Here is a 20,910-nt window from a genome sequence, read left to right as displayed (position 1 = left end):
AATAGGCTCCCTCCCACTGTGTTCCTTAACGTACAAATGGCTTTGTTTCACCAATAGATCTAAGTTTTGTCTGATGGGTTGTCAACGTGAAGAGTGTATCTCACAAGGTCTCTTTCATTGCCATGCATATCACAAACAAAGAGCTCTTTGGATCATTCCGTTTTGCAAATCTGTAGGCGCCAGGTCCTATCTTCATGTTGAGAGAATTTTTAAAATCTGATTCATCTGTCCAGGTAGTTTTACCAGTGGCAACATTTCTCGAATCAATCTGGCGCCTTATATTATCAATTCTAAAGAATAAGACTGGGTAGCTAATTTTTAGATCTATGTATGTATATTTGTTGATTCTTGATGACTGATTTTATTACTCAATTTTTAGTATAAAGACACTGTCTTATTGTATTATCGAGCATCTATGGGTGCAGGGTATAGGGCCCTTGTTGAGTGGAACATTCTATTTTTAGGAAACACATATTTTGATCATTCTGTTTGGATTTTAACTTCCTTTTATCTTTTTAAAATTCTTTATTGTGCTTATATTTTTAGTGTTTTACCAATTTTAAAAATCTTTTTTTTTTTAATGTTTGTACTGTACTTTTATGGTATGTTTTTACTTACCGAAATAAAGTTAAATGAGTGAGTGTAGAGTAAAATCAGTTCATTTAAATGCACCTAACTGTGCAAGGTCCTAGGTATCCTTCCCAAAATAGTAATTCATCTGTCCTCGTGTTGACATCATATGGTTTATAACGGAAACTGCATAATGAGCTTCTCATGTGCAATGAATAGGCGGTGCCTAAAGCCCTTCTTTCTACATCCACATTATCTCCTCACAAAACTAATCTTAGATGTAGGCGGGGATGGGCAACCTCTCCCAAAAACTGGTCTGTGGATAGTCATAGGTCTTCCAATGCAGTCACTGTGGCTTGCACATGGGCACCATCACTTCATTTTCTTCAAAGTCTGCAGGGAAGAGCAGAAGAACTAGATAAATAATGTCTCTGTGATTCATTCCAGTCTTCCAGGGGAGTTCATATGTGGTGCCTAGCGTAACCACTACCCCAAGAGGTCTTGAAAGTTATAATGAAAGATGACTGTACTGGAACACAAGCTGAAGTAACTCACTCATGAAATTTGCACAAAAGTTGAATAATTTTAATGAGTCACATTTTAACTGAAATGTTGCTCCTAGCTTACTATACATATGCGTAAACTTCTGCATAAACGTATTGCTTGTGTTCTTTTATCATGAAATAGAATGGTTACAGTACACAACATAATATCAAAATAGCTGCACAACCTAGTCATATGAACTCATTCCAATTATTCCTACAACAAATGAAGGTAATTTAGCTTCTATTGCTGAGGAAGAAAGTAAGTCCTTGAAGACAAAGTTAGAAATCAGGGGCAATAGCAATGGGTGTCGTCACAGTGGGGAATAAAAAAAACCACTAAGTAATAAAAGTAACTCTGGGCTAGATGTATTAACCTTATTTCCAGTCACAAATTAGCTGATTCACAAAATTGGCCTGTTTGCAAATGAAAAAAGGTTTTGAGACTTTTCTGTCATGTACAAAACCCAAATAGGGATTTGGTAACCTGTTACCACATTGCAATTTGGGTTTTCAATTTGTTATTTGAAAGGGATGTGTTGAGGGCATCCCTCCCTAATACTGAATCATAGTGGTATGTGTGAATGTTTTGCAACCAAAATGTGGTCGCAAAACATTTGCATTTTACCACCAATTTCTAATTGGTGGTAACCCTTTCACAAACAGTAAGAGGTCACTGCCTACTCTTAAAAAATGGAAAGAAAACTTTTCATTTTCTCTTTGAAATGCATCCTGTTTTTCTTTAAGAAAACAGGCTTTAATTACAAGCAATCACAGACATGATGGTCTACTGCATCCAGTGATTTTTGCAATTCCGTAAATTAAACTTAAAAGAGTTTCATACATTTGAAATTGCGATTTGCTAATTGCAATTATCAAGACATAAACATTAGGAACTCGCTATTTCAAACTGTCATACAGTTAGCCCTCTGTTCTTTAACAATGACCCTACTGTGGAAGAGGCTCACATAATACCTATTTAAAGGGTTATTTCAGCAGTTACATTGTGGGTGCAAGAACAAAGATGCATTTAATTAATCAGCTCATTGAAGGCGCCTTTTAGTGGCGACAAAAATAAACATTATGCTTTATCCACCCCACATCCTTACCAATCACCAACACTAAGCATTTTAGAATGTTTCATTTTTAAAGACATTGACTTGGGCTTTGAGACCATTAACTGAATGCCCTCTCTAAAACATGATGATGATCAATGACAGGGCACATCCATGATACAGTACTTGGGCTAAATTTCTATTTTCATCACCTGTTCCTTATGTGTGAAACTTATCCTTAGTGACAGTCTCCCAAATGAATGGGTTATAAAGGGTGGGCTCGTTTTCGATTAAGTACGTGTATCTACAAGTTTATTACCCAACGTGCCACTGGAAGGGAAATATTAGTAATTTTCAGAATAGATTGCATGCTATCAGATTACATGAAATGTCTCAATTAATTGAATTTAAAGCAAATGGACATTGTTGCAGTATGGCCTTTTCTGTAAAGGTTCACAGAGTACTCGTTTGAAGACTGCATGTGGCCGTCGCTAGGAGACATGACATGAGACATAACACATAACATTTTGCTAGAATCGGAGCCAGAAAATATAATCAGCCCTAAAAGTGAATTCGCATGATGTCAAGTGTCCTTCCAAACCCACTGCTTTCTGCTCTGTAGTCAAAATGAGTTTGTACTTCGGGGCTTGGGGTATTCACGGTGATGCTAACACAGAATATGATAGTCATTTTGATTTAATCTTTCAAGGACCCCGGCTACTTACTCGACTGCCTGGAGCTGCTGTCAAGAACTGTAATTTATGGTGCTACCTAGAGGCCAGAAGAGGCAGTGAGGCTGGATCGCGTGCAGTCACCCCAGCTTAAAGTGAAATGCTTTTTGCATGATATCTTGTTTTGCAAAACGTGATCCGGCTTTCGTCTCTTTAAAATGACAAACATCGTGCTAGTGGTGTTATTTGCATTTATAAAGTAAAATATTTGTGAAGATTTAAAATTCAAGGTACAGGCATCATATCCTGTAAACTAAAGTTTGGTATTCATGTTGTGTGTTATGATTTTTCATTATTTTGTAAGCATCTAGTCTAGCACTTAAAACAAAATAATAATGTGCGGATCAGCACTGCAATCTTTCATAGGCTTGCTCAAACTCAATTACTGTTATATTCCACCGTGCATATGCAGAAAAGATTGGTAGGCAGAACGTCTCGTTGTATAAGGGTGTCAGACGATTACCAAATACATTAGCCTGCTTCCGAGTACCTGAGAAAGAAACTCCTGAACAGAGTGCGGAGCTGGCCTGGGGCACAGCTACTGGAAATACAGATGGCATTACCATTATTCCAACCTAAGTTGAAATAGGAGTCTAAAATGCACTATTATGTAGTGCATAGTGTTCGATTCTAAAGGCCTGCATTATTTTCCAAAATTCTACAATATGTGCTTGAGACCGGCATTGCAAGCGTGCCTGCTGCCCTTGAGTAAATACAATACCGTGGAATACACTGCCGTCCTGCAGCTGGCTTCTAACAGAAACTCATAAGGAATTTATTGCCATGTTTTGCTGCTGCAATATTGGGTGTAATAGGAACACATTGATGTCGTTTTCTACCTTTATGTGCATTACTGTTTTACAAAATGTACTAAAGCATTCCACTTGCCAGCTACCATCACCAGCTTTAGCATGCTTGCAGACATTTCCAAGCAGGATATTGACAATACTACAAAAAATTGACTTTATTTACTAGATGGCAGCTGAGGCCACTCACACTCCAAGGAGAAACACATCATTCACACAAGCAACTTTTAAATATACGGGCCTGATTCACAAAGGCAGCCTTACATTTTTGGTGTAGGTATACTACTTTTTTGCTATTTCCAAATGAAAGTTATGAGTAGCATATTTACGACTACTGTGTCTTCAAACTCAGGGCGGAGTCTCCAGACTCGGGGCAGAGCTCCGCCCCAAACGCAGAGACTCTGCAATCATAAATATGCTACTAGCAGCTTACATTTGTGAACAGCAAAACATAGTAAACTTACACCAAAAGTGTAAGTTTACCACTGTTAATCATTCCTTGTGTATTTATATAGTGGTTTATGAATTCTAGGAGGGTGGAATTTGAGCTCAGTTTGGTCATAACCTGGAGTACTCTACAAGGTCGATGAACTCACTTTCTGTCAATTTATACCAGTCATTTTGCATTAGTTTAAACATGAATGTCTTCCTGTACTGCCAGGTGGCGCTATATTAGTTTTAAGTTAGTCTCCATATCTTCGTTTACTAGGAAATTAGTCTTTGTTCGATTCATGCACTTAAAGTGCTATGTCATCCAGTGGAGCATGTGCCCTAGAAAATAAGTAATATTGTTTGGGTCATTTGACCCTGCAGAAGTAGATCCGTCTGTCTTCCACATAATTTGGGGAGTTCACCTGGTGCTGCATGGACAGTAGCAAAACCTAGATGACTGCGCTACGTTTCCTTTTCCCTGATGTCTTACTGATTCATTAAAGTTAAAGAGCATGATTTACCTAGTATCGTAAGCTTCCACCATATTTTGACTGGAATAGATATGCCATCTTCCTTGTGGGAATGTGATCAATTAATATATCTATTCTGGGATCCTGATATTATTCAGGTGCTCTAAGGCCTGCAGGGAAATAACTTTATCAATGACACTCTACCCTGTAACCATGGCTAGACTGCATCTATGCTGTGTGGTTCCTTTTGTGGTAGTTTGCAACTCTGTTGTTTTAGCACATCAAGGCCATGGAACCAGGATTCCATATCAATGTGGCCACCCTCTCTCCCGCACTTAGGGGCATATTTAAAAGAAAGTGGCGCATTGGTCCTGATGCACCACTTTTCTTGCGTGTCCCTACCATCACCCAATGACACCATAGTTGCGTTGTATTTACAATATGGTTCACCATGGCGGTCGTTAGGTCGATAGTGTCAATATTTTTTATGCTATTGTGGTGCTTTGTTGCACTAGCATCACCATTTTTGGAGCTAGAGCAGTAAAGCACAAGGAGGCCAATTAAAAATGATGGGAAAAATCGTGCTGTTAAATCTTGTAAATTTCACTGCACCATTGTTTTGGGCCTCCTAATGGTGGAACACCCCCCTTGCATACATAATGACTGGTGCAGGCATACTGTGGTGCAAGGGGTTGCAAAGTGGCGCAATCCATTCATTGTGCCACTTTGTAAATATGGCACAGGGAAAAGGCCACATAAGCACTGCCTTAGCATCAGTAAAATTACGCTAAGGTGACCAAGGCACTTGTAAATATGCCCCAGAGTCCCCTTAAACTCCATCCCCTTTGCAGTTGATGACGCAGAAAAAGAAGGATCAAGATATATTCATATATCATGTAACCAAAATCGTATAATGTAGTGTGATTTTAGTAAAGAAAATAATGTACGTGGGAAATTGTGCCCTTGGAGTAGTTCTCCAATATTATAAACGGGCTTTATTAATCATGAAGAATTGAAAATTGTAGTAATCCGTCATAATTGCAAACATGTGCCATGATTTCTTATTGAAACTGTGTGTGCTTAGCTTAAATTTAGTAGAGGTTTTGGCCTAGTTGCCTGGTCTCAAATTCTAACTGTGTGGCTTTTCCTTGAACTAATAAAATGAATATTTTGCTTTAAAGTTGTGTTTTTCCAGTAGGGATGACTAACATACTTATCTCCAAGGTTTCGTGCTAGGCAAGTTTCATCCCCTTTGAAGCAAGGTCAGTCTCTGCAGGTGCAGACAATAAGAGTACTGATATAAAAATAATTGGCAAACCATGTTACAACTTGTGTTCCAAGGCTCCAAGGACAATGTATGCATAAATGAGTACTAGGAGAAAGTCATTTTCCATTGGTCAAATTGAAGCCACCCTATGAACCCTCCAATGGAAGACCTTGCAGAATTTGGAATGTTTCTTACTTAAACCCACTGGACAAAGAGAAGTGAGCCATTTTCCTTGATGCCATCTTTGAAGCCAAACGCCAGACGCCATCTTAGACGACATCTTGATGCCCTTTTCTCTATCATAGAGAAAGAGACTTTGAGAATTCTCACCCTAGAGACTTTAACTTTAAATTGCCCCATCTTGCCCATGCAGTAACTTTGCCCCATTCTCCTTGCTGTTGCAAGGAAACTTGCCCTTAACCCTGCCCCTTTGAAATTCTGCCCCATGCTGATCGAACCGGTACCTGAAGGACGAAGACTTTCTTGAATACTGATTGTAATTGGTAATTATGAAAGGATAATTGTATTATGCATTGTGTTTTTTTTCCTTTTAGGTACCAACTGCTAATTTTATAGGGCCCAAGCTAGAAGTTTTCCAAATTTGTGTTGACAAAATTCGTTTTGCATGAAGCCCCACATGCCAATGCTAATTAGAGGCTAGTCGAGGTATGCACTTGATGCACCATGTTGAATTGAAATCTTGTCATGCTGACCGATGTATGCAATTAGTCAAATTCAATTACTCATATTAGTGATTTGTATTGCTATAACTGAATGCATTATTATTCAGATTTTACGTAGATTGCGTTTCTTCCGCCGCTATGGACAGCTAGTAATGTTCGTATACATATATCATTTAGTCTTGAGACTCATATACATTGTGCTAGCTTTGTTAATATAGGGAAATAAACTCATTAACTTTTAATAAACTGGTGTGGTTATTCATGACTGAAAGGTCATGGTGCGTCGAAATACCAACTGTTATTGATTCCTAATGTGCTATTTCGATCTATTAATTGAGTATTGGCTATCGATTACAATAGTTATTGATTATTGATTTAAGTAACCCGGCTAAAAGGTTCACCGACCTCCAGCGTGTCCAGGGACAGGTAATTTATAAGGGCTGGACGCGTTATCACTGATCACCATTCACCGGGTGAAAAAAAAGTTGTAGATGTCTTTAAAATCACATCCACAACTTCACTATTTCAGTGTGTTCAAAGACAGACATATAGAAAATAAATCACTATTTTATTTTTAATGTTGGCTAGCAGTGCCTTGTGGTATAGCTAATATGCTTGACATCAAAAGATGTCAAAAATATTTTCTACATATGTATTATAACGCTTCCAAAGAACTGCAAAGGGACAGTAGTGTTTTAAAAAAAAACTGGTGGTACTCACAGAGAATTTTGTTTTATTATTTTTTCTTTCTTTTCTTTCGTCTTTTTTGAGAACATTGCATTCTTGCATATTTAAACACCTGTGAAATAACCTCTCACATAACGTTTCAAGCTCATTGGTAATAACATTTTCAGCTTCAGAATTTCTGTAACACTCTAGGCTCATTTCAATTGTACATGACATGGTCTCATAAGTCAGTGAGATAAGGTTCTGTGTAGTGCGGAGTTAAAACAGTCACTTAATATTGTAAACGTACTCTTGATGTCTGCACAGTTCAACTCGCCCATGAAAAATATTTCATTATTTTCCCTATGAAAGTTCAAGTTATTGAGTTGCAAATTGGACTAGCAACGGCTTTGGAGATTGTCATGAATTTACAGAGCCATTCAACTTCACCTAATTAATAGGTATGCATGTGCCTTACCAAGAATGAAATTCTCTGAAAATGTAATCACTTCGTTCATCATAATCCTCAGTTTTCTAGGATGGATTTGTTTGCTGTTTTTTATAGCAACTATAAAACAAGTATACAAAATGCATTGCTGTGGGTGATTTATGCCACAGATTTAAAAAGCCCTAATGAAAATGTATTTTCAAACGAAAAAAGAAAGAACCGGTGCAGCACTGATGCTTATGGTATAATTTAGTTGGAAGTTGTAAACTCAATACCTATAAAATTACAGAGACAAGGAAATGCATGTTTGGTTTGTGTCTAACAAAGAAAGAATTGTGCAGAAAAAATACGACAAATATGCACAAAGAGGTAATTTTGCATCCATATTCCTGCCTGCACTTCTTGAGCTACCCAAATATGTAGATCTCCCACATGTGCATTCAGGCAATCGGGTCAGTTGTGCAAGGATGCCGTACACCCTCCCCGGATTTCCTTCAAGTGATTGGGCTCGCTATGAATGAGGCACAAATGCGAATGTGTGCTCCTGTGAAATATCACATATAGAAACAGTATGTTAAATTACTTCACAGCCTTTCCTTTATGCAACTTCACACACCCACACGCATACATAGGAGCATATTTACAAGCCCCTAGTGCCACCAGAGCATCACTTTTCATGACGCACTGGTGGCGCTGTGCACTCCGCCATATTTACAAGGCAGCGTTAAGCCACTTTTTGTGGCTTAACTCCACCTTGTAAATGCAGCCCCTTCACACGCAGCACTTTGTGTGGAAGTGGTGTGCTATGGGTGTTTTGCTTTTTGACACTGCCCCAGATTTGCGAGATTTTGTAAATCTGAGGCAGTGGCAAAATCTAAAGCCATCCCAGGGGTGGTGTTAGCATGGCGCAACAAGGAGAAATGCTTTTGTTTCTTCACGTTTTTTACCCTTTCTTTGTGTGCTGCATTCTGCAGCACGCATAGAAAGAGCAAATTGCATTGAAGATTGTTTTTGTGCAGGAAGGCGTCCCTTCTTGCACAAAAACAATCTCCCCCACAATGCAGCGATCCTTGCACCCTGACGCAAATGTGGCTGCACAGGTGTTTGGCAACCAATTTAGTGCAGACGCAGGGGGAAACACAGGGTTGTGCCTTATTTTTGTTAATATGGTGCATCCCTGCGTTTCTGAAGTGATGCAGCGTAACACTGCCAATTTCTGCACTACACGGAGCTATATATATATATCCAAAGGTTCTGCCAGCCAGCAAGCACCCTCTCCAAAATAGACAGGGCAGCGAAGTTGCTCAACACCAGACAAGCAACCCAACACGTTTCAAAGTTACCACACACCTTGCTCACAGGTTGAGATTTAGCATACCAATGCAAATTAAAAGGACTTTGAATTGTCAATACAAAAAACGGACTGGGAAAAGCAATGCAAGAATTAACTATTACAAGCACTGTGTTGGAGCTATACCATTCAAGTACATCATCCTGTTAACAAATTAACAAATCCACACAGCCTGTTCACAAAATTAATAGAACGCTCATGATCAGACATTGTATTAACAAGACCTAAATGATGCGCCTCAATTGGATGTCATAATACTTACAGACATGGGGTACCTGAATCCAGTCTTCATATTGACCCCAACCTTTTTAAAGGAACCCACACTAACCACGGCAAAGCCATGGACATGTGTACCACGCAAAGTCAAACTCTCAAAGCCCAAGTGGGGAACCTCACAACACAATGCAAACTCATTGAATTCCACATTAGTACGCTCAAGAACCCCTGATCATACGAGAGATCAATATTAATTAGACAACATGGACATCATAACGATCCAAAATAAAAAAAATAACAAATATGACCCCTACGACCACTCAGCTGTAGTTCAAGTGCGAGAAACTTTTAAATAGTGATGTTTCCAAGTGGTGGGAAGCTGCTACTTTAGAAAAGTATCTCATTTTTGGCCGGGTACCGAGAGGGCTTTTGATTCTTATTGCTCCTTCATATGAAAATCCTAACCTAGAGTTATAGAAAGAATGGGCAGCTAATCTTTGTGAGTACTCCCATAAAATGATTAAAACCTTGATTAAATTTGCCTGATAAGAAAGGGATGCCTTACTACAAGAAATTAAATCTATTAACCAAGAGTTGAGAAGTAAAGAGAAAATTGATTTGTTTGACAGCAAGGTGGAGGAGATCGTGAAGAAAGTTGGCAAACACGAGGATGAAGTAAAAATGAAGGATCAGAGTTTTTGGGAGATCGAAGGCTTATCAGGAAGTCAGAGTTCTCAAGTTTAGTCACAAATACTATGAAGTGAAAAGAGACTTACAGGCAACACAGAATCTAGGCGTCACTTTTCCTGCTCCCTTTAGCTCCCCCCTAATGGCACCATGGTAGCGCTATATTTAAAATAAGGCACACCATGGTGGTAGTTAGGGTGACTGGTGTAATAATAATGTTCGACACTAGTCCGGTGCTTTGCTAGATTAGCGTAAAAAATTATTGCACTAATCCTGCAAAGCACCCAGAGGCCCATCGTACTCAATTGGAGCTTCTTTTTAACTCCTTCACTTGGCAGGTGTTAAAAAATGACGATAAAAATGGCACAAAGCAATCTCATAGATTCCTTTATGCCATTTTTACAGCCCCCCTAGCACCGGAACGCCCCCTTGCATACATTATGCCTGGTGCAGGCATAATGTGTCGCAAGGGGTTACAAAGCATCACAATGCAAGCATTGTGCCACTTTGTTAATATGGCGTGGCATTTTTGGCCTCTTTGGGCCACACTTGTGTAAAAAAAATGATGCAAATGTGAAGCAAGGAGGTGCTAGAGGCTCTTAAATATATCCCTTAGTTTCCTTGGAGAGTGACAACCAGTTGGAAATGGTACAATAAGCAAGTGAAAGGAGTGAGAGCCATGTCTCGGAAAGCAGTGCCAAACTACAGCAGGAAACACTTCCCCTATATATTAACTAGAGGATTTATGACAGGATTCTCATTCCTCACAGCTGCACCAGAGTCGTTGGGTCCCAGCATTGAGGACCTGGGTCTTTTCTTTTTTAATATATATCTATATCTATCTATATCTGTCTATATATATATATATATATATATATATATGTATATATATATATATATATATATATATATACACACATATATATATATATATATATATATATATATATATATATATCCACACACAAATTGGCCCCTTCACAGCGCGCTCGCCAGCTGATGCCTGCATCATGGATGGGCCGATTCCCTGTTAATAATTTCTAGCAAATGACAAATGAGTCAAACGTGGCACTCCAAGAACTCCAGTAGTCTTCTGTTAAATAATTAACGGAACCAAACATCCATCACCCGATGCATTTTGACCTATATGGTCTTGATCATGCTTAGTGAGTACATCATTCATTTCTCTTTTATGTCGTTTCCCACCCAGCGCCTTTTATTAATATATATATATATATTTATATATTTATATTTGTGTATATATATATATATATATATATATATGTATATTTATATACATTAGCTAACTGCAGTCGCCACTAGGCAGTTAGGACCAAGTTTCTATAGAAAGAGCATTTTTATTTTGTTAGTAATTTTGCCGCCTCTTGACGCATCTTCATGACATTTTTCCAAGAAAATGTGATGCTCACTTGAGCTGCTGTCTTGAAAGTCTCTGGGTTTTCCATCTGGGGAAGTGAGAAAAATTGAACAGCGATAGCTCCGAAGTTACTGGATGGAATCACATCAAATTTGGTAGAAAGGTAGGTCCTGGTCCAGAAAGCCAACTTTTTTTGTTCTGGTGTAGATCCGGTCAGTAGCCTTTGAGAAATTAAGGTATATATATATATATATATATATATATATAAATATATATATATATATATATATATACAGATAGATAGATAGAGAGAGAGAAAGAGAGAGAGACCACAGCATAGACAATAGATATATATATATATATTCATATTATTATTATATCATTCAAATATATATATATATATATATATATATATATATATATATATATATATATATATATATATTACCAACAATCCTCCTGTTACATGCAGAAAGTTCCCGGACACCAAGTGGAGGTCCAAAAGACTTTATTCACCAATGCTTCCTCCCAGAACAACGCATTTCAGCCGTAGCCTTGATCACGTAACAATTGAGAGTGTCTCACAGACCAACTATATACCACACCCAACATGCACCTAAGGACAAAAATAAAAGAAGGACTATCAGATCACCCAGCTACCACATAGTGTGCAAATGTCAGCACCATCTTTGAATGTCTAGAATAGCCCATAAGCTGTACCAAAATTGATCTTACAATTACAAAATTATCCACATAATTTATTCTCTTTGTACAAATTTGGCGCTAGAGGGGTCTAGCAACAAAGTATAAATATGGAGTTAGTTTTGCACCGAATTAGAGTAAAAAAAATGACACTAATTCGGTGCAAACAGAGTATAAATATGCCCCTTGGCATCTTATGTAAGCAAGTAGTTTGAGGCTGTTGTTTCTCCTACTTCCTTGACTCCTGCTTAATGCCTAGACACCTTCAGGTATTTGTTCATGCTTTATGTTTTTTTATTCATATATATAGATATATATATGTACATATACATATATATATATATATATACATATATATATCCTAGAGATGGTGGCCCATAAGTAGTTATGGTTAGGACCATGTTTCCATACAAAACACGTTTTTTGACTTGCCTATATCTTTGGCACCGCTTGAAGAATCTTCACGAAAGTTTCCAAAAAATGTGAGTTGGTGATTCTCGTTGCACATAGGAAGTTTCGGGGTGATTGGTCAAGCGGGGGTGAGGAAAAGGGGGGGGTCAAAAAACGTTGATTTCCGATGTTAATTCCCATAGAAGTTTTCAACACGACAACAGCCGAATCTCTGGACAGAATTACACCAAATTTGGCAGAAAGGTAGACTTCAGTACTCAGATTATACTTTTTGCTATCTGGTGTAAATCTGTTCAGTAGTTTTGAAGGTATTAAAGAGGAAATACATTTGTATATCTACGGTTGCAGATCCATCACAACATTTTTGCTGCAATTGTGTTGTATTTCCAAATATGTGCACCAACTGGAATGCTGTGATTGTCTGGCTGCGACATGACAAGAAAGTTACAGCCACCATTTTAGGTAATAGGACACACTAGAGAGGGCTAAAAAATGAAATTAAAAGTGGCATGAATTGACAGGTGGAGGTACCCTGACCCCAGGACTGTGACATAGGGGTCTTTGAGGATGAAATGATATCCTTAAACTACTTTTTTTGCACACCACAAGATATCCTCAAATACATTGCAATGCTTAGCACGGCTGCCTGTGTAACATTGCAATGAGTTTGTGAATATCTGTGAACGTTTAAAAAAAAAACATTCACAGGTTCATTTATGCACTATTTCATTCACTCTTGGAGGTACTCAGACCCTCACGGATCCACTCACCGACACATTCAGACACTCATGCACCCACTCATAGACCCACTCAGGAACTCATGCACCAACTCACAGACCCTCCCAGACACTAATGCACTGACTCACAAAGCCACTCAGACACCCACACACACACTCAGAGACACACTCAGACCCTCATGCAACTAATCACAGACCCACTGAGACTCTGACTCACTCACTCACTCATTCACTCACAGACATATAAATACACTCATAAACCCACTTCAGAACCATTCAGACCCTCACACCTACTCACTGACCCATTCAGACTCTGATGCACACACTCAAAGACCAACTCAGACACTGATGCACCCACTCAGATACTCACTCAGACCTTCATGAACCCACTCACAGACCCACTCAGAACCTCATGCACCCACTCACAGACCCACTCAGACCCTCATGCACCCATACATAGACCCACTCAAACACTGACACACCCACTGACACACCCACTCAGACCCTCAAGTACATACTCACAGACCCACTCAGGTCCTCACACACTCACTCATAGACCCACTCAGACACTCATGCACCCACTCACAGACCCATTCAGACTCTCACACATTCACTCACAAACCAACTCAGACTCTTACTCACTGACTCACAAACCCATAAATTCGCTCATGCACCCACTCACTGAGCCACTCAGACCCTGGCACATCCACTGACAGACCCATTCAGACACTCATCCACCCACTCAGAGACCCAATCCAACACTGATGCACCCACTCACAGACCGACTCAGTCCCTAATCACCAACTCACAGACACACTCTAACTCTTATAACCACAGTCACAGGCACACTCAGAGAATGTATATATATAGTGATGAATTTTGAATGGGCTGGAGTCTATTGAATGCCTTCTTCTGTTTTCCATAGTCACGACTATGTCGCATAGGTCATGATATTGTATTTTTAAAAAATTGGAAAACATTTTTTTTTTTTTTTTTCTTTTTTTTTTTTGTAAAACATGTTTTTATTAGTTTTTCAAAACAAAAAGCCATACATTTCCTTGCAAATAAAGTCATTGTTACAGTTCAACATCAATTTGCGGTGTGTCATCCGGCTTTCCCCTATTAGTATCTATCTATAAACTAAACTACTAAGAACTTGTGTGCACTTCCCGGCCCGCTAAACCTGCCCGACACTGTCAATCCAACGCCACGTAAGGCGAGGCGTACAGGTGCAGCGTGGATCTATCGCCCCCGGTGATCAGAGCCCCCGACACCCCCCACACGGGAGCAGGGGGGGGGGCGAAGGAGCCCAGCGTAGGAGGGAAGGGGGGAGGGGGGGGAAGAGGACAAGGCGGGAGGATCCCATGATGCAGAGCTCTGCGCTAATGTCCATTGGTCAAGTGTGCAGAACTATTGGTGCCTTGGCATGCTTGTGTTGGGGGGGGGGGGGGGGGCGAGCCGTCAGGTCATCAGTGTTGGTGAGGTATTAATGCAAGATGTGTGTGTGCCTCCAAGTGCATTGTTATCTTTCTGCAGAGGGCTAGGCCCTCAGCCCGCTAAGTGGGCACAGCTGACTATAATTCAGGGGGGTCTTTCGTCATTTTTAGCTTCCAACCTGGAGACTAATACACCCCAGGCCTCCTCTCCCATCCGACCCAGACCCCTACGGGCTAAGTTTATTAGCAACTGATGCTCAGCGCGAGCCCAGCGTAGCGTGAGGGCAAGCCAGACTTTTAAGTCAGGCATGTTACGAGCCTTCCAGCTCATAGCTATCAGTCTTTTGTAGATTACATACGCTAAGTCTACAAACCTGTGTGAGTGTTTATTTCTTTTCGTTCTTGCCCTCAGTCCAAGTAAGCAGGACCTGGGATCCATGTTCAAGTTGAGCCCCGTGATCTCCGCTAAGGTTTAAACCACCCTCTCCCAGCCCCCTCCCAGCCTCGGGCACTCCCAGACCATGTGATAGAACTGTGCTGCTGGTTTTTTGCATCTGGGGCAGGCTGGATCCGACCCGGGGAACATACGTTTGATCCTGGCCGGTGCCAGGTATGTCTGATGTAAGTAATTAAACTGTGTATATCTGAATCTAGGGTTTCTTGATACCTCTCGTGTGTGGCTCAAAGCTTTTGACCATTCTGACTCAGAGACCGGGTTGGGCAATACACTGTCCCACTTCTCCCTGACTTTCTGCAGGTTGTCACCCGGGGGTTTGTTCAGAAGCTTGTAAAGGTTTGATACTGCTTTTACTTGGGAGTCACACCTCAGCATGTGATGCAGGGTAGCTGTGATATCAGGCTCTGAGTCGACTGATGCCCATGTTTTCCTGATTGCATGACATATTGCGTGATATGCCAGGAACTGCCCACGATTAATCCCTGTGAGGGCCTGTATAGCTTCGAAGGTCATCAATTTCCCTTCCTCGAAGCAATCTCCCACTTCATTTATACCCGCCTCTAGCCAAGTTATGGGTGAAAATGAACCCGCGTCTGTCCAACCGGGGAGCCACTCCAGTGGGAGGAGTGGAAAACTAGGAAATGCTTTACTCCCCCCTTGGACATACTTCTTCCAGTATGAATGTGCCGTTAACATCAATGGATTGGTGCATGTGCTTTTATTCTGCTTATCCAGCAGCCAGGTCAGTATTGGAGAGTCTTGAAGACGGGACTTCAGCCATATAGTTTCTGCTGAACTAGGCCTATGTAGCCAATATAAAATCCACTGCAGCTGTGCTGCCGCGGAATAGAGCTCGAAGTTTGGAGCGCCCAGTCCACCCATTGCTACCGGATGGTGCAGCGTGGTCAGTGCAACCCGCCTTCTGCCCTCACCCCACACCAGCTGTAGTAGAATAGAGTTCAGACCGATAAAAAAACTTTTGGGGATAGTGATTGGTAGGGCCGCAAAATAATACAACAGTCTAGGTAATATCAACATATTTGCTATAGCTACCTTACCCAGTGGTGAGAGTGGTAATTTATTCCAGAAGCATAACGAGCTCTTTACAGAAGACACTGCTCTCCCCAGATTTCCATCCCTTAGATCTTCAGGCTTATGGTAGACATTGATCCCTAGATATTTAAATGTGTGAAAACACCATTTTAGGTGACCCGTTGGAACATTTTCTTGCCTCACAGGGGGCCAGCTGACTAGTGGGAATATACAGGATTTCCCCCAGTTAACCATTAAACCAGATAACCTTCCGAACTCAGACAGTAGCGACATCACTGGGGCCAATGCATCTTCTGCCCTGCGTACGTATATCAGGGCATCATCTGCGTATAATGATATGGAGTGGAGAGTACCATTCCTTGACACCCCCCATTCTTCTTTTTTGGCCCGGACGCGTGCAGCTAGCGGTTCCATTGCCAAGGCAAATAGGAGGGGGGAGAGCGGACAACCCTGTCTTGTTCCTCTGCAAATCGAGAAAGCATCTGATACCACTCCTCCTGTCTTTACCCTAGCCTGCGGGGCAGTATATAAAATGCGTACCCAGTTTATGAATTTTGGGCCAAGGCCCAATAACTGCATGGTGGCGAACAGGAAGTCCCATTCTAATGTATCAAACGCTTTTTCTATATCAAGCGATATCACCGCTTCCTCGAGTGCAGTCGGGAGGGAGTCACCCATCACGCTGAGCAGCCTCCGAATGTTTAGGAAGGTGCTACGTTTCGGGATGAATCCATTCTGGTCCTCGTGTACCAGGATATGCATGTAGGGAGCTAACCTATTAGCCAGAATTTTGCCCAATATCTTACAGTCCAGGTTCAACAGTGAGAGGGGCCTGTAGGATCTGACATCAGTGGGGTCACGCCCAGGCTTTGGGAGGACCACTATCATTGCCTCTCTCATCGAGGGGGGCAGGTTTCCGTTGACCTCTGCTTCCTCGAATATTTTCAGGAGATATGTGTTAAGGTGTGTCGCAAACGTGGAGTAATATTCTGACGGCAGTCCGTCCGTCCCTGGGACTTTATTCCTAGGTAATTGTTCGAGGGCCTTGTTGAGTTCCCCCAACGTGATGGGGGCTTCTAAAGACTCCCTGTCAGTGTTTGTTAGTTGGGGCAGGGGAGAGTCTGCTAGGAAGGACTCAAGCTGTTGGATGGTACATGATGTACTTTTGGTGTATAATTGTGTATAGTATTCCCTGAACGCATCATTTATATTTACCTGTGTGGTGGCTATTGCGCCTACGCCTGTAATTATCGACCCTATTGGAGGGCACCGACGGTCCTCCCGCAACAGCCACGCGAGCAGCCTACCAGATCTATCGCCTTCCGCCTGTAGTCTAGCCATGTGATGTTTGTGATCGTGTAGGCGTAATGTAGCATCAGCCTTTGCATGTTCCGCGTGCGTTTCCCTCAGAGCCGAGTATGGCGTTACATTGCAAGCAACTGCGTTTTCTAATGCCCTTAGCTTTTCCTCCAGTTTGCTAACCTCTGCATGAAGTGTACGCCTAACCCCCCATGTAGTGGAGATACAATGCCCACGGATTACCACTTTGTGTGCATCCCATTCTGTTGCCCTTGTGGTGCCGGTGTTAGATTCCCAATACTGTTTTAGCGCTGTCCTCAGTGCATCTATGAATGCAGGGTCGTGTAATGCTTCCACTTGTAGCCTCCACGTTGGGATAGCATGGCGCCTCCTGCCCCAATCCAAAGTGATACTGAGCGGTGAGTGATCTGATAATGTCTTGGCTAGGTAGTCTGTACCGCTGACCCCCGTGCAGATCTCCTGAGTGCCCCAGAACAAATCAATCCTTGTGTGTACCTTATGAGGAGCTGAGTAAAAAGAATACTCCCTAATTTGTGGATGTTTCATACGCCATATGTCGTGAAGGCCCATATTACTGGCCCATGACAATAGTGGACGGCCGAGGAGTCTGATTGCTGTTGAATGTGCGGGGGGATTTGACCTGTCTAATGCTGGGTCTGGCGTGCAGTTAAAGTCTCCTCCCCATATAGCAGGTGATTCGGGATGCGTTAATAGCGTTGGGGTAAGTGAACTCAGGAACTCAGATAGTGCGCTGTTAGGAGCGTATACCCCTATGATTGCCAGTTGTTTGCCGTCTAGTTTGCCCTCCACCACCACATACCTGCCCTCTTTATCTATCTTGCATGAAGTTTGAGTAAAGGGGACATTCCCTGCTATCCATATGAGAACCCCCCTCGCAAATGATGAATAGGATGTACCCACTATCTGACCTCCCCATTTAGCGCGTAAATCCTGCAAGTCTGGGTCACGCAGATGAGTCTCTTGTAAGATTGCAATATGCGTGCAATGGCGTTTAAGTCTTGTGTGCACCCTTGACCTCTTACTCGGGGTCCCCAATCCCCTGACATTCCAGGTGATTATGACATATTTGTACGCTCTATGAGCAGTGGGTTGGGCCATCATTCACTTGAGGGTAAACGAATGTCCCGCCCCCCTACCCCCGGGAGGCCCCCCCCAGCCCCCGGCCCCCCACCACACCCCCCGCCCGGGTCCCACACCACAGGGCGAATAGCTAATATTATGGTCAGGCCGGTAGTGCACAAACTAACGATTACCCACTTCCCCACTCCAACTGGATCCCAACCCCAACTGTGAATTTGCAACAAGCAACACACCCATAGTGGGTGTGGGTAAAGATATATCCGCATGGATATCTGCGGGGGGGCAATAATACTATCCGGATGCGGCTCATTTTAGGGGCTCGCATCCTTTTGCGGACGCAGTCCGCAGTTGTCTTAGGGCACTCCAAGGGCACGGCCCCGCAGGCCTCCCCGTACCAAGCCACCACTCGCGCCTAGTACGGATAGAGGCGTTATCACCAGGAACAAACAAGCAAGGATACATAAGTTCAGGTGATGTTACCACCTATTTCAGGAGAAAGTCGCAATTTTAGATTCTGTGCTCCAGACTTGGAGGTTGGTCCCCACTCGGGGGGATAGTTCGGTGGTGAACATTTAAAGTATGTCTGCGGATCTGGGGGTGATCTCCGGGCCCCTCACACCCTCCGTTAGTGTAGAGTCCGAGCTGAACGAGTCCGAATCCGACCCCTCCACCAGGTGGGTCCTGAGCAACTCGAAAGAATTCTGAGTTAACAGGGGGGTTTCTTTGAGGGCTCTTGCTCTCTCTTCCGCCGCCTGCTCCTCCGTGGGCTGGCCCCTGGTATGTTTCTTGGAACGTTTCCTTTGTTTCGTCGTTGTCCAGTTTGCATCCCCCCCAGCCTCCCCGCGTGGCTGGGCTACACCTTTAGCATGCATCCACGTCCAGGCATCTTCTGGTGAGGTGAACAGGTGAGTGCGTTCCTCTAAAATTACACGTAATTTGGCGGGGAACATTAGTGCATATTTTATGTCATACTCCCGGAGGCGTTGTTTGACTTGGTTAAAGGAGTTACGTTGCCTTTGTACTTCCTGGGTGAAGTCTGGATAAGCATGCACTCTCGAGTCCTCATAGCTGTATGGGCCTTTGCTGCGGAACCGTTGGAGTATGGTATCCCGATCCCTGAAATTCAGAAATCTGGCTATCAGTGGTCTCGGAGGTTGGCCCGGTGCTGGAGGGTGTCCTGGTATTCTATATGCTCTCTCCACCGAGAAAAATTTGGATGGAGAGCCATTCAAAACCTCCCTGATTAACCATTGTTCCAGCAGAAGCTCCGAGCTTTGATCCAGCGTCTTTTCAGGAAAGCCAAGAAACCGAACATTGTTGCGGCGGGATCTGCCCTCCGCCTCCTCTGTTCTTCTCTGCAGTGACTTAACTTCTGCATTCAGGCGGAGAATTTGTTTTTGATTCTCCTCGACCTTTGGGGTCAGCGCACTTATTGCCTCCTCCGTTGACTTCACTTTATCAGATAGTTTGCCGTGATCTACCCTGAGGATGTTTAAGTCTTGCGATACCGTATCTATCCTGGTTTCCAACGATGTTTTGGTGTCCATGATTGCTTGTAGCACTTTCTCAAATTGTGAGGAGTGAGTCATGAGTGTGGACTCCAGCGACTGCAAGGAGGGCGTATGCTGCTGGTCTCCAGGTGCCTGACCCTGCGCGTTCCGATCCTGATTCTTTGCTGATTTAGACCTCCCGGCCATTTTGACTTGTCTATCGCGACCTGGTGCCTCCTGAACTCTGGCAATCGCTTTCGTACTCTAGGCCGCGATAGCGAATAAGGCGCGCTCTTCTCCTCAGGGCCACGCCGGTACAGGCTGCAATTTTTGCGGTCTCAGGCCTACTGGTGGATTTTTAAGTGAGTTCACGGGCAATCAGGCCAGCCAGCACCACACGAGGTCAGCAATCAGTACCCAGCTCCAGTCCCTCTTCGGCACGCAGAAGAGGAGTGGGGCCCACAGTTTTGATGACTCACGGGCTCGCTCAGTACTTTCATCGCCTCATATAACATCCGGAGTATTCAGGGGCCATTTCCCAGCCCGCACTTGTAGTAGGTTACCCCCAAGCCTGCTGTTGCTTTCCTACAGGGCCCCCTGCAGGGGGAGGCACGACACCACGCTCCTTCACTCCTCCACATCAGTCCGGGGCCCCTGTGCGCCGGCCCCCCCCGCTGCTGTCTCACGAGGCCCCCCTCACCCGATATAGGGGGGGGAGGGGAGGAAGCCTACGGCGAACGAATATTTAGCGGGGGGCACCCAGCGCGGGACTCATCCAATGTTGGGCTTCACGCCCTCACGAGGTGGGCCGCATCAGCTCCGCGCACCCACCTCTCTGCCCGGCTCCAGGGCCTCGTCCAGCCCGGCGCTGGCAGCAAAATGGCGGCCGCGGCACTCCGGC

Source organism: Pleurodeles waltl, chromosome 8, assembly GCF_031143425.1.
Source record: "Pleurodeles waltl isolate 20211129_DDA chromosome 8, aPleWal1.hap1.20221129, whole genome shotgun sequence".
Taxonomy (NCBI): Eukaryota; Metazoa; Chordata; class Amphibia; order Caudata; family Salamandridae; genus Pleurodeles; species Pleurodeles waltl.
The sequence above is the reverse complement of the archived record's forward strand: the minus strand, read 5'-3'. Positions refer to the sequence as shown.